The 18,284-nt window shown below is 39.7% G+C and overlaps 1 long non-coding RNA gene across 1 annotated transcript; it reads right to left on the bottom strand.

Annotated features, from left to right (window-relative positions):
• Positions 1 to 132: 132 nt before the first annotated feature.
• LOC136155303 (uncharacterized) lies at positions 133 to 17,108 on the bottom strand. The gene is made up of 3 exons (XR_010660765.1): positions 16,799 to 17,108; positions 15,130 to 15,297; positions 133 to 2,328 (listed from the first exon to the last, which is right to left on the bottom strand). It is a non-coding gene; the product is annotated as an uncharacterized lncRNA (long non-coding RNA).
• Between the last annotated feature and the right edge of the window lie 1,176 nt (positions 17,109 to 18,284).

Below are 18,284 nucleotides of genomic sequence, written 5' to 3'. Positions count from 1 at the left end.
ATAAATTTCAGAAATCCTGAAATAATGTAGTTGAAAGAGACACACCTTGCCATCCACAGGGTGGACACATTACACAGGAACGATCAGCAAACATAATACAAGATCATATGATGTATTACAAAGTCTAAAAAGTTATTTTTTTGAAAAATAACCATTGTTTCGGATTAACTTTAATCCAATGTAGTAAGTTCCAATGTTTCCAAGTGTCTTCATTCACACATCAGTATTTTAAGACAAAATAAACAGAGCATGGTTTTCTGTTAGTACTATAAAGCTGCTGCTGCTTCTTTTTTTTCAAAAAGTTTCTTGAAAGGAGATACATAAATAACTTCAGTATAAGGGCATAACTGCTATGATACCATACACTAAATCCTGAAGAAATATGTGGATGGCTTTGCAAGGATGTCTGTAAAAACACTCACTGAGCAGTAATCAATTCATGGTTGAATTCAGACATATCTTAAATACTAATATTCATGATGTATATTCATGACCTCATTCCTAAGAGGCCAACCTGGTATTCCATTGCAGAAACTTAAGGATCTGCCTTATAGTGTTACTCTGAGAGACATTCCACATTTCAGCATTTCCATCCATGGAGATAGATCTAAAGGTATGTTAAAATGTTTCACCAAAATGAAGTTTCAATTTGCTCAAGTAGTTTATAAAAATAAAAAACTTGAAAAAGGGACTCAGAATTCTGCACAAGAGACATTCAGATAGGTGTGCTAGGAAGAATTCTCTACAAAATATACTTCTGAAGCAGATAAACCATTAGTCTTGCTGGGGAATTTAAATTTTGTATCTTTAAACTTTTAAAACCACGTGTCATGAACAATAATTTTAGATACATTATGCTGATCAGTGTTAAAATATCAAGCTACGCTTTTTTAACCTAGTAGGTAATTGATTCACAGCTGTTTTCATGGTTTGCAGTGAGAAAAAAAAATGCTTCTTTATAGTCTATAGAAAAAAATATTTCTTTATGAAGGATCTGAGATCGGTATCTTGGAGATCTGTCATTGCTACTGCCACAGAAATAGGCAACACAGTAGAAAAGATTTATGCATAGAAGAGAAAGAGAGAGAGAAAAAGAAAGAAAGGTTCAAATGAGTAAAAGGCTAAACTGCTTTGATAGTGAATAAAAAGGCAAAAGAGGAGCAGCTCAATAGTTCAGTAATACACAGAAGCTTGAAGAATAAGAGAGACCTCAAAATGCATGGAAAAAGAAATAGAAGAGAATAATAAATGAATAAGGAATAAGAGTAGTAAGCAGACAGGAAGAAGAGGGTCAGAAACCCAGATGGTAAAATGGCCAAGGCGCAGAAAAAACACGTAGCAAGAAGGATTTTTTTAAAAGAGAAGGAGGTAACAGTTTTGTTGATGACCTCCAGTTCTATTAAATTCAGTGAGAGGAAAATCTGCCTAACTGGAAATTAAAACAGTTAAAGTTTTGACTGCAATTATTTTGATTTAAGAACATATTTTCCCAGTGAACACTGAATATTTTATAACTTTTCATGGAGGTTATCACAGCTTTGCAATGCTATACAGCAAACCAATTTCAGGGCTTGAGTGTCGTGGACATCTTCTGTTAGTGCAATGACTACTTTTTCAAATAAAGCAATTTAATTCCAGAAGGGCACCCGACAGTCTGTAGCTCAGCTTATGGCAAAACCAGAAATAGAATCAGGTACTAATCTTCACTTCGGGACTCTTCTCATTAGGTCACCCCAAATTTCTTGACGATCTATCACTGCAGCACTTAAGTGATGACAAGATCTGAGGGGGTTGGGGATGATGACTATGCTTTGTTTTAATCCTTAAGATAAATTTGGCAGCTGTGAGGCTAGTTTCTGTGAATTACATAGAATGCTCAGCCTCACTATAGTGATGGTAAAGTTGGTCTCTCATTTTTAAGCTTAAAAATAACTAAGGACTAACTACTTAGTCAACTGTGGTTTTATAATCATTTTCTTTATATGATTTGCTGGATGAATTAAAAACATCTGGACTGAAAATATCAATGTTAACTTTTGCAAGAAAGAGTTTACAGATTACTGCTTAACTTAAAAAATACACTTCTAAGTAAGTGAAGTGTCTAACCCAAAGTTTACAGGAAGAAACATGGAATAAAAATGGATAAACTACAATTTAAAGTCACAGTCTTGATACCTTCATATTAGATGCCTCAGTTTCCAGTTTTGTAAGATGATTGAAATTATCTTCTAGCTCTTGTCAAAGATTTGAGTTCTCCATCTTCAGGGCCTCAACTTGCTTTAACAACTGATCATAGGAAGCTGCAGCCATCCTTGGCTACCCCTGGACCTATAAGGTTAAAAAGGATTTTGAAATTCACTACTGAAAAAATAGAGTGGCTGCTTGTTACAAAGAAAGGGATAAAGAAATAAAACCTCAGAGACATTTAACAAGAACTGTGTTAATGTAGCAGTTTCAGTACCAAAACAACACTGTGCGAGTGGCAGGGCCTTTCTGAGAAGCCGAAATACCGGGGTTTAATGAAAGACAAATAAGAGTTAACATAGAAGAGAACGTCAGTAGTGTTTGAAAAACACCTGCCTTTTCACAGGTGGGTAAGATTTCTATCAGGTTAGAATTTTTTTGAGGTTTCAGAGATATTTTAAATGGTCTTACAGACAAGATTTGGGAAATGCAGTTATTGATAAGAAATATATTTATATTGGTCATATTAATTTATTTCTGGATTTTGCCCAACAGTCACATAATTTTATAGCCCAAATGGATTAATGAGATTAGGTATTGCAGTCTACCACTTTTCATTTGATAAAAGGCTAGTCTTAAACATTATCCATGGGGAAATATGAAGTTCCAAAAAGGCCTCATTAAAAAGGCGGTCATTAAACAAAACAGACACAAGGGAGAGGATTGGATTGAGACTTCAACTCTTTTGGAAAGAAAGATGATAAAAACTGCTAATATAAATTATATTACATTTATCCAAAAGGATGAATACAATAGGCCATGTTATGGCATACGTATCACAGGACCCACTGTGCTCACATTGAGGCTGAAAGACACTTGAAGAAAACAGATGATTTTAGGAGTAGAGACTGTCAAAGAGAAACGAAGCACAGCCTTGCTATTAATTACATTACCATGAAAGAAAAGGGGAGAAAAGAAAGATACAGATGATAGTCAGGTAATAAGAGGTCCTTGGCCTGAAGAATTAGAGAATGTTAGAAATTATGTTCAGACTACCGAAGTTCCAAAGACCCAGATCCTCTTTGTAGTTTAATTTCTATGGAATAAAATTCTACCTATCTCTTAAGAGTTAAAAAGTATAACAGAGTCTGTACTCAAGCAATACTTAATAGATCTGGACATAAAAAAAATGTTTCTGCAGTAAAAATCCACTATACGAAATAAGGCAGACAAATTACAACACTGGCTAGTCATGACAATATTGTAGTTCAGCAACTGGAAGGGATACCCTAACAAGGGAAATCAAGTGACACAGGTCTCCGTCTGTTCTCCAACAGCTAGGGACAATAAATCTGGAAGGAAACAAGAGTCCTGGGTGGTGGGGATCACCCTCAAAAACCTTCATGACTGAAAAGAGTGAGCGCTAGACTAGTATTTGGGGATCCGGGTCTCAGTTTCAGTCTTGGTCGTGCCTTCACCTTTGCCCCTGAATTTTAACTCATTTCACCATTCGTAAAATGGACATTTACTACCTTTTCTAATATAATTTACAGGGATATTGTTAGAATTGAGAAACAAAAGGATGGTCTAAAAATAAAAGTCCTGTGTAAGTTATATCATGAAAATACACTTACTATGTAACTTCCTTAGTAAGACCTAAAGTTAATCTACTGTTAAAAGCCTTAGTCCTCTGACCAATCGACAAGAGGTGAAGAAGTAATTCACTCTTTTGAAAAAGGACTGAGAAGGTACATGAGAAACAAAGGAGAAATTCATAGGTGGGATCACTTATCTGTTTTGTGTGCATGCATGCTCAGTTGGGTTTGACTCTTTGCAACTCCATGGACTGCAGCCGATCAGGCTCCTCTGTCCATGGGATGATCCAGGCAAAAATACTGGTGTGGGTTGTCATTTCCTCCTCCAGGGCATCTTCCTGACCCAGGGATTGAACCCCAGTCTCCTGTGCTGGCAAGCGGTTTCTCTACTACTGAGCCACCTGGGAAGCCCTATCTATTTTATACCATACCACTAAGAAGCAGCTCTACCTACAAAGAGGCAGTACATTAAAAATCATGTGACAAAGGTGGGAATCTGACAGCATTTAGTAACGTAAGACCTAAAATTCCTCACTCCAAATAAAATCCTAACAGGCAATTTTCCACTAAAATAGTATAAATAAGAGAAAAAGTAATAATACAGGGAAAGAGAAAATTACTGGAATTATGTTTAGACACAGAGGCTATAACCACATACAATCACAAAAAGAGCCAGATGGACAAAATGAGCAAGAGACTACTAAAAGTGCTTTTTACTGGAACAAAAAAGAATTCAACCCTTTAGGTGGACAATTAAAACATACCATTATTTTTTTTCTCTCTCCCTCCAGAATCAAAACATTTAAGTCATTTCTGCTTTAGAAAACAGGATGTTCTCATATAATTTTATGAGAAAAATAAGATGTTTCGAGGTAATACTTTGCCTTATGTCCTTTTAATATGTTGCCGCCATACCTAAGTCAAAATTGCTTAATGCAAAATTTAAAAAATCATAAATTTGTTTTAGAAAGCCTTTTAAACAATCACAAGAATTTCATACCAAATATATCGTAAATGCAACTCACCCAGCATCATTTTAAAAAAAAAAACAAACTCAAAATTTATCTGATGAAATGGGAAAAATCTCTGAATCTTTAAAACATGCTTCTCAGTAAGCGAAAGGGTTAGCTGCTCAGTCCTGTCCAACTCTTTGAGCGCCATGGATTGGAGCACGCCAGGCTCCTCTGTCGACGGAATTCTCTAGGCAAGCATACTGGAGAAGGGAGTCAATCTCTTTTTCAATGGATGTTCCTGATCCAGGGACAGAACTCAGGTCTCCAGCATTGGATTCTTTCTGAGTCACCAGGGAGACAGGGTGTGCACTAAAAGGATTCTCACCCCTTAAGAGCAGGGTAGGGGAGAAGAGAGTTTTATAAAAGGACTGTTATCTAGACTTTTATCCAAATGGTCACTAGAAACAAATCTACAAGGACCCTAAGATATTAACGCAAGGAGGCAGAAAAGTTTAGGTAGGTAAGGGATACACAATTAGAATTAAATCTGAAAGATTCTTTATTATAAATTAAGAAGTTTGGGATTTTAAAAAAATTAGTTAAACTGCTTTTATTCTTTTGGTTTAATGAATTTTAAAAAAGATGTATTTGTCAGTACTATCAGATGGTAATGAAAAAAAAAAAAGAAAATATCAATACAAAAAGAAACCAAAAGAATCATAGAAGACTACTTTGCTCAAGTCTATGTAAGCAAACTTGAAAACCAAATGAAATAGATAATTTACTAGAAAGTGTACTTTTGATACAAACTACTTTGATAAAAACTAACCGCAAGAGATGGAAAATCTAAAATTTACAACAAAAGTCACTGTTGTAAAACTGATAGAGCTACATAGAAGAAAAATATTATCATGCCGAAGGTGATGAAAAGACGCCTTAAAAACTCAATGCCCATTCTTATTGAAAATACTGGATATAAAAGCACACTTTTTAAACACAATATATTTCAGACCCACAATAAGCCAGCACCACCCGATGAGGAAATACTAGATATACTATATTACTATAGTCAGGGAAAGCCCCATTTTTACCACTGTTACTCATTTTTATCAGTCAACACAGAGAATGAAATTAGAAAGGAATACTACTGGTAGGGGTACAATTAAATAACTAGAATATCCAAAAGAACCAACTAAATATTACTACAACAAGATAATCTAGTAGTTTAGTCAAGTACAAAACATAAAGAAATCTTTCCTTTGTATGTACAAAGAGAAACCAGATAAACGATAAAATGAAAGAAAAGATCTTATCTATAATTTTAAAAAAACAGGCATAAACTGAATAAAGAGTTCAAAACATGTATGAGAAAAACTATAGAACACTTCTGAGAGACACAAAGGTAGATTTCAACAAATGGAAAGACATATCTTGTTTCTGTACTAAAGATTCAGTAGCATAATGATGTTCTTTCTCCCTGAGTTAATTTTACATGGTCCCCAAATAAATACTATATAAATTTTTTTTTATTTTGTTTGCTACAGCTAGACAACTGGAAAGAAAAAACAAGCAAAAAAAAAAGGGAAAATATGAAGGGAAGAGCAAGAGTATTCCTATGACATATTAAATAATTGCTGCAAAGCCATTATAAGTAAAAGAGTACGAAGTCAAATGTACTGTATCAGTAAGCTAATTTCTTAGCTCTTATCATTATACTATGGATATATAAGATGTTAACATTAGGAGAAACTAACTGAAGGGTACATAGGAACTCTCTTATTTTTCTCTTTTATAAGTACAAAGTCATTTAAAAATAAAAAGACTTTAAAAAGCTATGATACTGGCAGATCAACCAGGGAACACATTTTTTTAAATTCCAGAAGTATATGAAAAGTTAGTCATAGTAAATGTAGCATCTCAAAGACATGTAAGAAGATGAACTTGAAATAAGCGGCAAGCATATGACCCAGCAATCCCACTTCTGGGCATACACACCGAGGAAACCAGATCTGAAAGAGACACGTGCACCCCAATGTTCATCGCAGCACTGTTTATAATAGCCAGGACATGGAAGCAACCTAGATGCCCATCAGCAGACGAACGGATAAGGAAGCTGTGGTCCATATACACCATGGAATATTACTCAGCCATTAAAAAGAATTCATTTCAATCAGTTCTAATGAGATGGATGAAATTGGAGCCCATTATACAGAATGAAGTAAGACAGAGAGATAAAGAACATTACAGCATACTAACACATATATATGGAATTTAGAAAGATGGTAATGATAACCCTATACGCAAAACAGAAAAAGAGACACAGATGTACAGAACAGACTTTTGGACTCTGTGGGAGAAGGCGAGGGTGGGATGTTTCGAGAGAACAGCATCGACACATGTATATTATCTATGGTGAAAGAGATCACCAGCCCAGGTTGCATGCATGAGACAAGTGCTCGGGGCTGGTGCACTGGGAAGACCCAGAGGGATCGGGTGGAGAGGGAGGTGGGAGGGGGGATCGAGATGGGGAACACATGTGTATCCATGGCTGATTCATGTCAATGTATGACAAAACCCACTACAATACTGTAAAGTAATTAGCCTCCAACTAATAAAAATAAATGAAAAATAAATAAATAAATAAGTGGCAAGGGCAGCCATGAGGAAGCAGAAGACGGCACCTATCTCTCAAACTGCACATTAGGGTAAGTTATAGAAGAAACAGGGGTTCAAGTGCTAACAACATCACATGGCATTTAAATTACAGAAGAGAGTTGTGTTTGTAATTAAAAATACTTAAATGGAACATACCCTCTTCCAAGGAGGCTATTATAGAGCAACGAACATTTTAATTTCAACTTATTTGTGAAAGGGTAAGGCACATGGAAGGCTTGTTGGACCTCTGAAATGATTATGTCTATTACTACAATAGGGTTAATAAATCAAGTTCTTAGGTTATATCAAACAAATGGGACAGGTTTTTACTGGGAAAAAAGCATAACTACTTTTAATTAAACAGGATACATCCATGAAGTGGAATATTACACTGGCATTAAAAATGAGGTTGATGTATAAACAAACAAAAAGAAGAGAGAAAACAAGAGAGTACAGATCACTACGTCTCATACTGTTCATCCTGTTTTAGTAAAAAATAAAAGGGTTGTAAAAAGATAAAAATGTCATTGAGAAAAAGTACACTGACTGCCTCTGGAAAGGTCTCAGCTCTGCTGAGAAGATGCCTTCCTTTTCATTGTATACGTTTTTGTAAAGTTTGAAGATCAGAGCAAAAGGTTAGTTTCTTTAAAAGATTGAATATTAGAGACAGACAAGATCCCAAATATATAAAGTGAACACAGTTTAAAGGTGGGGGGAATTGACTCAAGAAAGAAATAGATAATCTTAATAGTTCTACAACTACTGAAAGCTAGAGGAGTTTAAATGTTTCCCCTTTCCTCTGTCCAACACACACAAAAATACCAGATTCAAATGGCTTTATAAACACCTTCTACCAAACATTTGAGAAATGCATCATTCCAACCTTAACAAAATTAAATTATGTCATAGAAGATAATTAGATACAATTGTATTATGTAATTCATGTGGCATTAAGTGAAAATGCAGAATTATCAAATTATTAATACACAAATATTTATAACTAGATAACATATATTATAAATATTTTGTTAAATTATATAAATTATGATAGTTGTATAATTTATATAATCTAATAATTATATAAACTTATTAAATTACAGTGATCATAATAATTATGAATTAAAGTTAAATACATACTGTATTTGTAATATGATACTATCTAGCCAACTAGCCTTGTCTTTTTTTAAATGAACTATGTATGTGCACAGAGAAGACTGAAAGATCACTAAAATGTCAAGGGTCTTCCCTGGGTGTAGAAATGATAAAAATCATGATTTTTCTAAATTTTATAACACTTCTACCAACTAACACACATTATTTCTGTATTTTTTCCTCCAAAAGTTAAGTACCTCTAGTTTGGACACAATTTGAAATCATCACATTTGAAGGAGAAGAAAAGTAAGGGAGCCAAAGGCAGATTCAGGTACATATATAAATTGTGGGGGAGCCTTTCTTAATACAAATTAATTCAAAATTGCTAGTGCTACTGCAAAAGGGCACAGGAACTCCAATTAAAGATTACTATTCACATACATAGAAAACTGACGCTCAAAGAAATTTCAAGGTTAATTCAGGTCCACCCACAGTGAAGTGGCAAGCCAGTGTTGGTCAAATCCTCATGAGCAGATCATGCTAGACCACCTACCTAGATATACGTACAGTAGGTGCTCTGTATCCTTGGGTTCTCCATTCAACCACTGTGGATTCAACCAGCCACGGGTCAAAAATATACAGAAAAGATCTGGGGAAAGTTCCAAAAGACAAAACTTGCATTTGCCAAGCAGCCTGGCAACTACTTACATAGCACTTACAAGGTTATTATAACAAACCTAGAGACGACTTAAAGTATAATGGGAGGGATATATGTAGACTATATGTAAATACTATACTGTTTTATATTAATAAAAGGGACTTGAGCATCTCTGGGTTTTGATATCCTCCAACGTCTCAGAACCAACCACTCACAGTTACTAAACGATGACTGTGTTATCTCCCAGAGCAGCTTGTTTCTCCTTCAGAGTCTCATGATTCCTAAAAAGTTACGTGTTCAGTTTGCATTCCCACCAACAGTGTAAGAGGGTTCCCTTTCCTCCACACTCTCTCCAGCACTTACTGCCTGCAGACTCTTGGATAGCACCCATTCTGACTAGCGTGACATGGTACCTCATTGTGGTTTTGATTTGCATTTCTCTGATAATGAGTGATGTTGAGCATCTTTTCATGTGTCTGTTAGCCATCTGTATGTCTTCTTTGGAGAAATGTCTGTTTAGTTCTTTGGCCCATTTATTGATTGGGTCTTTTATTGTTCTGGAACTGAGCTGCAGGAGTTGCTTGTATGTTTTTGAGATTAATTCTTTGCGAGTTGCTTTGTTTGCTATTATTTTCTCTCATTCTGAAGGCTGTCTTTTCACTGTTGGTGGGAATGCAAACTAGTACAGCCACCGTGGAGAACAGTGTGGAGATTCCTTAAAAAACTGGAAATAGAACTGCCATACGACCGAGCAATCCCACTGCTAGGCATACACACCAAGGAAACCAGAATTGAAGGAGACATATGTACTCCAATGTTCATCGCAGCACTGTTTACAATAGCCAGGACATGGAAGCAACCTAGATGTCCATCGGCAGACGAACGGATAAGAAAGCTGTGGTACATATATACAGTGGAATGTTACTCAGCCATTAAAAAGAATGCATTTGAATCAGTTCTAATGAGGTGGATGAAACTGGAGCCTATTTATACAGAGTGAAGATAGAAAAACACCAATACAGTGTACTAACGCATATACATGGAATTTAGAAAGACGGTAACGATGACCCTATCTATATGCGAGACAGCCAAAGAGACACATGTGTGAAGAACAGACTTTTGGACTCTGGGGGAGAAGGCGAGGGTGGGATGATTTGAGAGAATAGCATTGAAACATGTATATTATCATATGTGAAACAGATCACCCGGACAGGCTTGATGCATGAGGCACGGTGCTCAGGGCTGGTGCACTGGGATGACCCAGAGGGATGGGATGGGGAGGGAGGTGGGAGGGGGGTTCAGGATGGGGGACACATGTACACCCATGACTGATTCATGTCAATGTGCTGCAAAACACACTACAACACTGTAAAGTAATTAGCTTCCAATTGAAATAAATTAATTAATTACCAAAAGAAGTTACGTGTTCAGTTATTATCATCCTAGCACCTAGCGCTGCTCAATAAACATTTATTGAGTGAATACATCTTTTAAATAATCAGAATAAGTGAAAACAAAAAATCTCAAACAGCTTAGGCAGTATCAATAAATTCTCTTGACCCACAACTTTTTATCAATGAGTAACCACAGCTTTCTCTGGAAGATATCTAGAACAAAATCTCTTTAAATGCAAGAGGCATTTCCACATTTTTATGTTCAGTTAGTTAAATAACTAAAACTAAAGATAAACAGTTTCGGGTTGTCTTATGGAGTATGGCTAATCTATCAGGCGTCACTATCAAGGTAATCCTTGAAGGTAGGCATATAAGTAAAGGTAAAAGAAATTTAAAAACTGGAATGACTCAAAAATTAACTCTGTCAGAGTTAATTCTGCTTCACTGCTCTTATATGATATTAAAGACGTCAAACATGTATGCCCTGGTGTTACGGTAGTGAATACGCTATATTACATGGTAAGAAGGACTTGGCAGATGTTAACTAAAGATATTAATTAGCAGACTTTAAAAAAAAGGAGACAAGATTCACTGTCACTCGTTTGGCACTTTCTCTGCATGCCATATGGTAGCCTGCAACCCTAAAGAAGGAACACACTCTAAAGAATGAGCTTACATGGGGAAGATGAGCCCCAGAGCACTGTGACCCTTGCCCTAAAGCTCAGAACAATGGCAAAGTTTGTTTTGGCTCTGTTTGGCTGACATTTATCCAATGCTGGCATTGAAAATATCTGCTTTAGTTAAGACCAGTATGGATGCAATAAAGAACCATGTAGTGACATGAGAAAAAAGATCTTCATAACCCACATAATCACGATGGTGTGATCACTCACCTAGAGCCAGACATCCTGGAGTCCGAAGTCAAATGGGCCTGAGGAAGTCTCACTATGAACAAAGCTAGTGGAGGTGATGGAATTCCAGTTGAGCTGTTCCAAATCCTAAGAGATGATGCTTGCTGTCAAAGTGCAGCACTCAGTATGCCAGCAAATTTGGAAAACTCAGCAGTGGCCACAGGACTGGAAAGGGTCAGTTTTCATTCCAACCCCAAAGAAAGGCAATGCCAAAGAATGCTCAAACGACCACACAATTGCACTCATCTCACACGCTAGTAAAGTAATGCTCAAAATTCTCCAAGCCAGGCTTCAGCAATAGGTGAACCGTGAACTTCCAGATGTTCAAGCTGGTTTTAGAAAAGGCAGAGGAACCAGAGATCAAATTGCCAACATCTGCTGGATCACCGAAAAAGCAAGAGAGTCCCAGAAAAACATCTATTTCTGCTTTGTTGACTTGCCAAAGCCTTTGACTGTGTGGATCACAACAAACAGGAAAATTCTGAAAGAGACGGGAATACCAGACCACCTGACCTGCCTGTTGAGAAACCTGTATGCAGGTCAGGAAGCAACAGTTAGAACTGGACATGGAAAAAACCAAAAAACAACAAACAAAAGAAGACCTGGAGCTGTCTGTGGCTCAGGTCGTGAGCTCCTAATAGCAAAATTCAGGTTTAAAGTGAAGAACGTAGGGAAAACGACTAGGTCATTTAGATACGACCTAAATTAAATCCCGTATGATTATACAGTGGAGGTGACAAATGGATTCGAGATGAGATCTGGTAGAGAAAGTGTCTAACAGATTCGTAAAACTGAAAGAGGTTCATATATGAGTTTACTGAAAGAGATTCATATGTTTTATATGAGTTTATATACGAGGTTCATCACTGGAAAGAGGTTCGTAACATTGTATAGGAGGCAGTGACCAAACTAGTCCAAGAAAAAGAAATGCAAGAAGCTTAAGTGATTGTCTGAGGAGACATTAGAAAGAGCTGAGGAAAGGAGAGAAGTGAAAGGCAAGGGAGAAAGGGAAAGATATACTCAACTGAGTGCAGAGATCCAGAGAATACCAAGAAGAGATAAGAAACCCTTCTTAAGTGAACAATGCAAAGAAAACAACACAATGGGAAAGACTAGAGATCTCTTCAAGAAAACTGGAGGCATCAAGGGAACATTTCATGCAAGGATGGACACCATAAAGGACAGAAATGGTACACACCTAATAGAAGGAGAAGATATCAAGAAGAGGTGGCACGAATACACAGAGAACAGTACACCAGTCACTGTGGTCACTCACCCAGAGCCAGACATCCTGGAGCGTGAAGTCAAGGGGGCCTTAGGAAACATTACTACCAACAAAGCTAGTGGAGGTGACGGAATCCCAGTTGAGCTATTTGAAATTCTAAAGGATGATGCTGTTAAAGTGTTGCACTCAATATGTCAACAAATTTGGAAAACTCAGTAGTGGCTACAAGACTGAAAAAGGTCACAGTTTTCATTTCAATCCCAAAGAAAGGTAATGTCAAAGAATGTTCAAACTACCATACAATGGCACTCATTTCACATGCTAACAAGGTTACGCTCAAAATCCTTCAAGCTAGGCTTCAAAAGAATGTGAACCTAGAACTTTCAGATGTACAAGCTAGGTTTTGAAAATGCAGAGGAACCAGGGAGCAAACTGCCAACATTTGTTCGATTATAGAGAAAGCAACAGAATTCCAGAAAAACGTCTGCTTCTGCTTCATTGACTGCGCTAAAGCCTTTGAATGTGTGGATCGTAACAAACTGTGGAAAATTCTTAAAGAAACACCAGTACCAGACCACCTTACCTGCCTCCTGAGAAACCTGTATGCAGGTCAAGAAGCAAGTTAGAATCGGACATTGAACAACTGACTGGGAAAGAGTTATAATAAAGCTGTATCTTGTCACCCTGCTTATTTAACTTCTACGCAGAGTACATCATGAGAAACACTGGGTTGGATGAAGCACAAGCTGGAATCAAGACTGCTGGGAGAAATATCAATAACCTCAGATATGAAGATGATATCACTCTAAGGGCAGAAAGTGAAGAGAAACTAACGAGCCTTTTGATAAGGGTTAAAGAAGAGCATGACAAAGTTGGCTTGAAACTCAGCATTCAGAAAACTAAGATCATGGCATCTGGTCCCATCACTTCATGGGAAATAGATGGGGAAACAGTGGAAACAGTGTCAGACCTTTATTTTTTGGGGCTCCAAAATCACTGTGGATGGTGACTGCAGCCATGGAATTAAAAGATGCTTGCTCCTTGGAAGAAATGCTATGACAAACCTCAACAACATACTAAAAAGCAGAGACATCACTTTGCCGACAAAGGTCCGTCGAGTCGAGGCTATGGTTTTTCCAGTGGTCATGTATGGATGTGAGAGTTGGACCATAAAGACTGAGTGTCAAAGAATTGAGAATTGTGGTGCTGGGGAAGGCTCTTAAGCGTCCTGGGACTGCAAGAAGATCAACCAATCCTAAAGGAAATCAACCCTGAATATTCACTGGAAGCACTGATGCTGAAGCTGAAGCGCCAATACTTTGGCCACCTGATGCGAAAAGCCAACTCACTGGAAAAGACCCTGATGCTAGGAAAGACTGAAGGCAAAAGGAGAAGGAGGTGGTAGAGGATGAGATGGCTAGGTAGTGTCACCGACTCAATGAACATAAATTTGAGCAAACCCCAGGAGGTAATGGAGGACAGAGGAGCCTGCCATGCTGCAGTTCTTGGTGTTGCAAAGAGTTGGACACAACTGAGCGACTGAACAACAACTACACCAGGCTCCTAGGATTAAAGAATAAAAATACAGTGGCACAGCAGGCTCAAAATTCAGACTGGCTTCTGTGAGCTGCACGGCACACAGCACGGTGTTTGGCAGCCCTGGCAAAGGTATATTTAAGCATGCATGGAGGCTAGAGAGGGCAAAACTTAAAAAGGAGTGATCATGGATAATTACTGAGAAAGAAAGATAAAGAGGGATGATCATGGACACATCTGGAGAAGGTTGCTCTTGAAGAAAAGGAAGGACAATTCCTTCTTTTCAGAGAAGAGTAAATAAAGAAATGATATCAGGATAGAAAAGATTATACCTCAGATGCTTGAGATTTTTCTCAGGAAAGGAAAAGATCAAGTTATTTGCTATAAACACTTTCATGAAGTAAGACCAAAAAAAACCCCTCACAATCGACATTATAGATCTGGAGGATAACAGAACACTAACTGGTATGAAAACAATCCAAAATCCTCACACAACTGTCTCTTGTATCCTTCAGGGATCAAGATAGTGATTAGGCCTGTTCAGAACTGGGCACTAGAAAGATAAATTGACATAAAGTTAAGTATTCTAAGGTATCAATGATGGGCTGGTAAAAACTGATGACCATGGGATCCTGGTGACTAGGGGAGGCAAATGAAAAGAGCAGTAGGCTAAAGAATTGAATGAATAGACACAAAGACGGGAGGGTTCCTAAAGACAGGAAGAGGGGAAGAAAGAGAGAGAGAAAACGGGTTCCATAAGTGTGGAAGAGTGCTTGTTTGTGGTCAGACAGGTCTTGACACAATGCCTCAGGCAATGAGCTACTGCCTAGGGCTGAGCACTACCCCGTCAGCTAAAAGCACAGAATTGAGAGACAAGTGCCTGTAAAAACACGCAGTCCTCGGGTGCAGGAAACAAACAGGCTTACCTGGTGGCGCTAGTGGTAAAGAACCCACCTGCCAACGCAGGAGACAGAAGAGATGTGGCTCTGATCCCTAGGTCGGGAAGGTCCTGTGGAGGAGGAAATGGCAACCTGCTCCAATATTCGTGCCTGGAGAAGTCCCATGGACAGAGGAGTCTGGCTGTCCTGTGGAGACTGCAAGGAGATGGACGTGACTGAAGCGACTTAGCATAGCACAGCAACAAACAAGTGAATGAATCTGCCCGTACAGGAATCAAACACTTAAAATATCTCCTCTCCTTTTAAAATGAACAATTCTATCTCCAAATTTAAGAAATTCATCAAGAGGCTAAAAGTCTACAATAAAGGTTAAGGCAGATGTGTGTCAGGAGGTAGAACAAAAAGTTAAATCTGTCAGGCCAATTGTAACCCACCTGTTAAAAGACTTTTAGCATAAATTTCCAATAAGGCAACAACAGTCTGTGCTTTAGAAACTCTGGAGAGCACCTAGCATGGCTTCAAAAAAAGGATATCACTCAATTTAATTTTAAAAGCTCCACCCATTGCAATCTCAGTGGATACACTACCATTTATACTCATAGCTTCATTTTTCACCATTCTGCTGCTCTTGACACATTATCCAATTACAGGAAAAAATTGGGAAAAATCAGACATGGCAACCTCCACTACCACATCCCTCCTTCAGTTTGCACTTTTTACACCATTAATTCTGACTACTCTTGCCCTAGTAATAAATGAAGAAGAAATGACACTGGCACAACCTAAATTTTGCAGAAAATATCAAGTACAAGAAAGATTGCCAAGTAGTACTAATAACAATTGAGAACCCAAGAAATTTGAGAAGTTTCAAGTTTAAAAAGCGTTTTCTCCATTTCAGTCCTTTCCAAATAAAACAAAGGGCTTGGACAACACAAGATTGTGAAGCTTCAACGGACGATTTAGCCTAACAGTGAATAAAAGAATCACTAAAATCGCTTATCCTTTCTTGGGCTATTACATTTCTTACCCTCACAAAGCCTTCTTTTAAAACCAGGACCACTTCTCAATTCTTTCCCTGGATCTAGTATACATATGTCCCTCCGTCCGCCCCGCCCCCTCCAAAAAAAGGTTAGAGACCAAAGACTCGCTGTAATCAGAAAAGGATTAATTTAGATGAAGAATCACTTGCCGTCACTGGCACCATTCCTCAAAACCATCAAAGTCTCCTGGGGGCTGGATCCCCCCGACAAGATGAACAAAATCCACTGGCGTCTGGATAGCAAGCTTTTCTCTGTAAGTCTATAAGCCTGGGAAAGCTTTCCAGACAGTTAAAAAGACTTCTCAAGGAAGCAAAAGGTCGAGACCAGGAAGATGGGGAGGTGACTAAAACAGGCAGACGACCCACCCACCTAACGCAAAGGAGGGACCGCTTGCAAGGGCTGACGCTTCAGCAGGAGGCAGGAAAGGTTGCGGAGGGCGGCCGGCGCTGCGACCCCCGGCCCCTGCGTGGGAATGGAGGGCACGCAAAGTCAGGGGCCAGCCGGAGGCCTGGAGCGGGGCGCGGAGAGGGGGCGGGACGTGGAGACAAAGCAGCGGTGGACTCCGGCTGAACACCACCAGGGTCTGAGCCACGGCGGGGCAAAGCCGAGAAAGCTTTGCCCCAAGAGGAGACACCGAAGCTTGCAGCTTCACCCACCTGCCAGACGCTCGCCCCGCGGACAGAAGCACGGACGCAGCCCGGGCGCTTCCTCTCCTGCCGGACACAGCCCCTGCCGCCGCCGGAGCTCCGGACCCGACAGCACAGGGCGGTAGCGAAGTAGGCAAAGCGGCGACCGCACTCGAGCAGACGGGGGTGTACGTAGGGGGCGCCGGGGGGCTCGGGAAGGCAGCTCTGTGCTTGACCTTCCTCACCGGTGGCCAACGGCGCTCCCTGGGAACAGCATCCCGCCTCGGCCCGCTGCAGCGGCCGGGCTTCCTGCGGCCACAACCCGCCCCCGCGCTACTCGGCCGCCGCCATCTTGTCGGAGGCGGGAAAGACCGCACTGCGCAGGCGCGCGCCGACGCTGCCGGCTCCCCGCCATAACGCGCAGGCGCGGGGGGCGCTCCCCACCCCACCCCCCACCCCCACCCGCCGAGGCCGTCTGCTCCCTCGCACGGGTGCTGCCAAGCTTAGTGGCCAGCCACAAACTGCACCGCAGCCGAGTTAATAGACCCTTCTGCGCACCTCACAGTCAGTCATTGTGTAAAACCCTATCTGTGTGCCAGGTCCCGGGACAGGCGCTGGTGAAAGATTAGTAAAACGCGGATTCAGCGCTAACTGCCACTGCTGCTAAATCGCTTCAGATGTGTCCGACTCTGTACCACCCCATAGATGGCAGGTCACCAGGCTCCCCGGTCCCTGGGATTCTCCAGGCAAGAACACTGGAGTGGGTTGCCATTTCCTTCTCCAATGCATGAAACTGAAAGTGAACTCGCTCAGCCCTGTCCGACTCTTAGCAACCCCATGCAATGCAGCCCACCAGGTTCCTCCGTCCATGGGATTTTCCAGATGAGAGTATTGGAGTGGGGTGCCATCACCTTCTCCGTCCAGTGCTAAAGGTGTTCCTAATCTAGTGAAAAAGGACGGGGATGAACGAGTGATTTCCACAATTCTTGTTTGTTACCTGCACGCCAGCTTCGCTCTCTTGCCCCTTTGATTTTAATAACTGAAAACATACCTCTTCCAGGAAGTCCTTACTCTCACACAATTTGGTTAGTTCTTTTCTAATACCTCGCCTTACCTCTTTAAGCTTTATTTCATTCATTGTAAATTCAACAAGTACTATTTGAGTTTCATTTATAGTCTAGATATGGTTCTAGGTTATAGCAATAAGAAATATAAACTCATGGGACTTCTATTTTAGGGGAGAGTATAAAACAAACAAACAAAAAAAACAAACTTCAAAAAATCAACGAAATAACATTTCATAGTGGTGAGGGATGGGAAGAGGAAAATACCACCAAAGTTAATGTTGGGTGAGGGGTGGTAATTAGCAATCTCTCTCCAGAGATGACACTTGATCTGAGGCCTGACTGACCACGGGGGCCAGAAGCTATGAGAATCATCCAGGCAGAGCGTTCTAGACAGAAGAACAGCAAATGCAGCACACCTCTCATTCTTGAGGTGGGAGTGAGACCAGCAC

The sequence above is a fragment of the Muntiacus reevesi genome, unplaced genomic scaffold (assembly GCF_963930625.1).
Source record: "Muntiacus reevesi unplaced genomic scaffold, mMunRee1.1 SCAFFOLD_138, whole genome shotgun sequence".
Classification (NCBI taxonomy): Eukaryota; Metazoa; Chordata; class Mammalia; order Artiodactyla; family Cervidae; genus Muntiacus; species Muntiacus reevesi.
The sequence above is the reverse complement of the archived record's forward strand: the minus strand, read 5'-3'. Positions and strand labels throughout refer to the sequence as shown.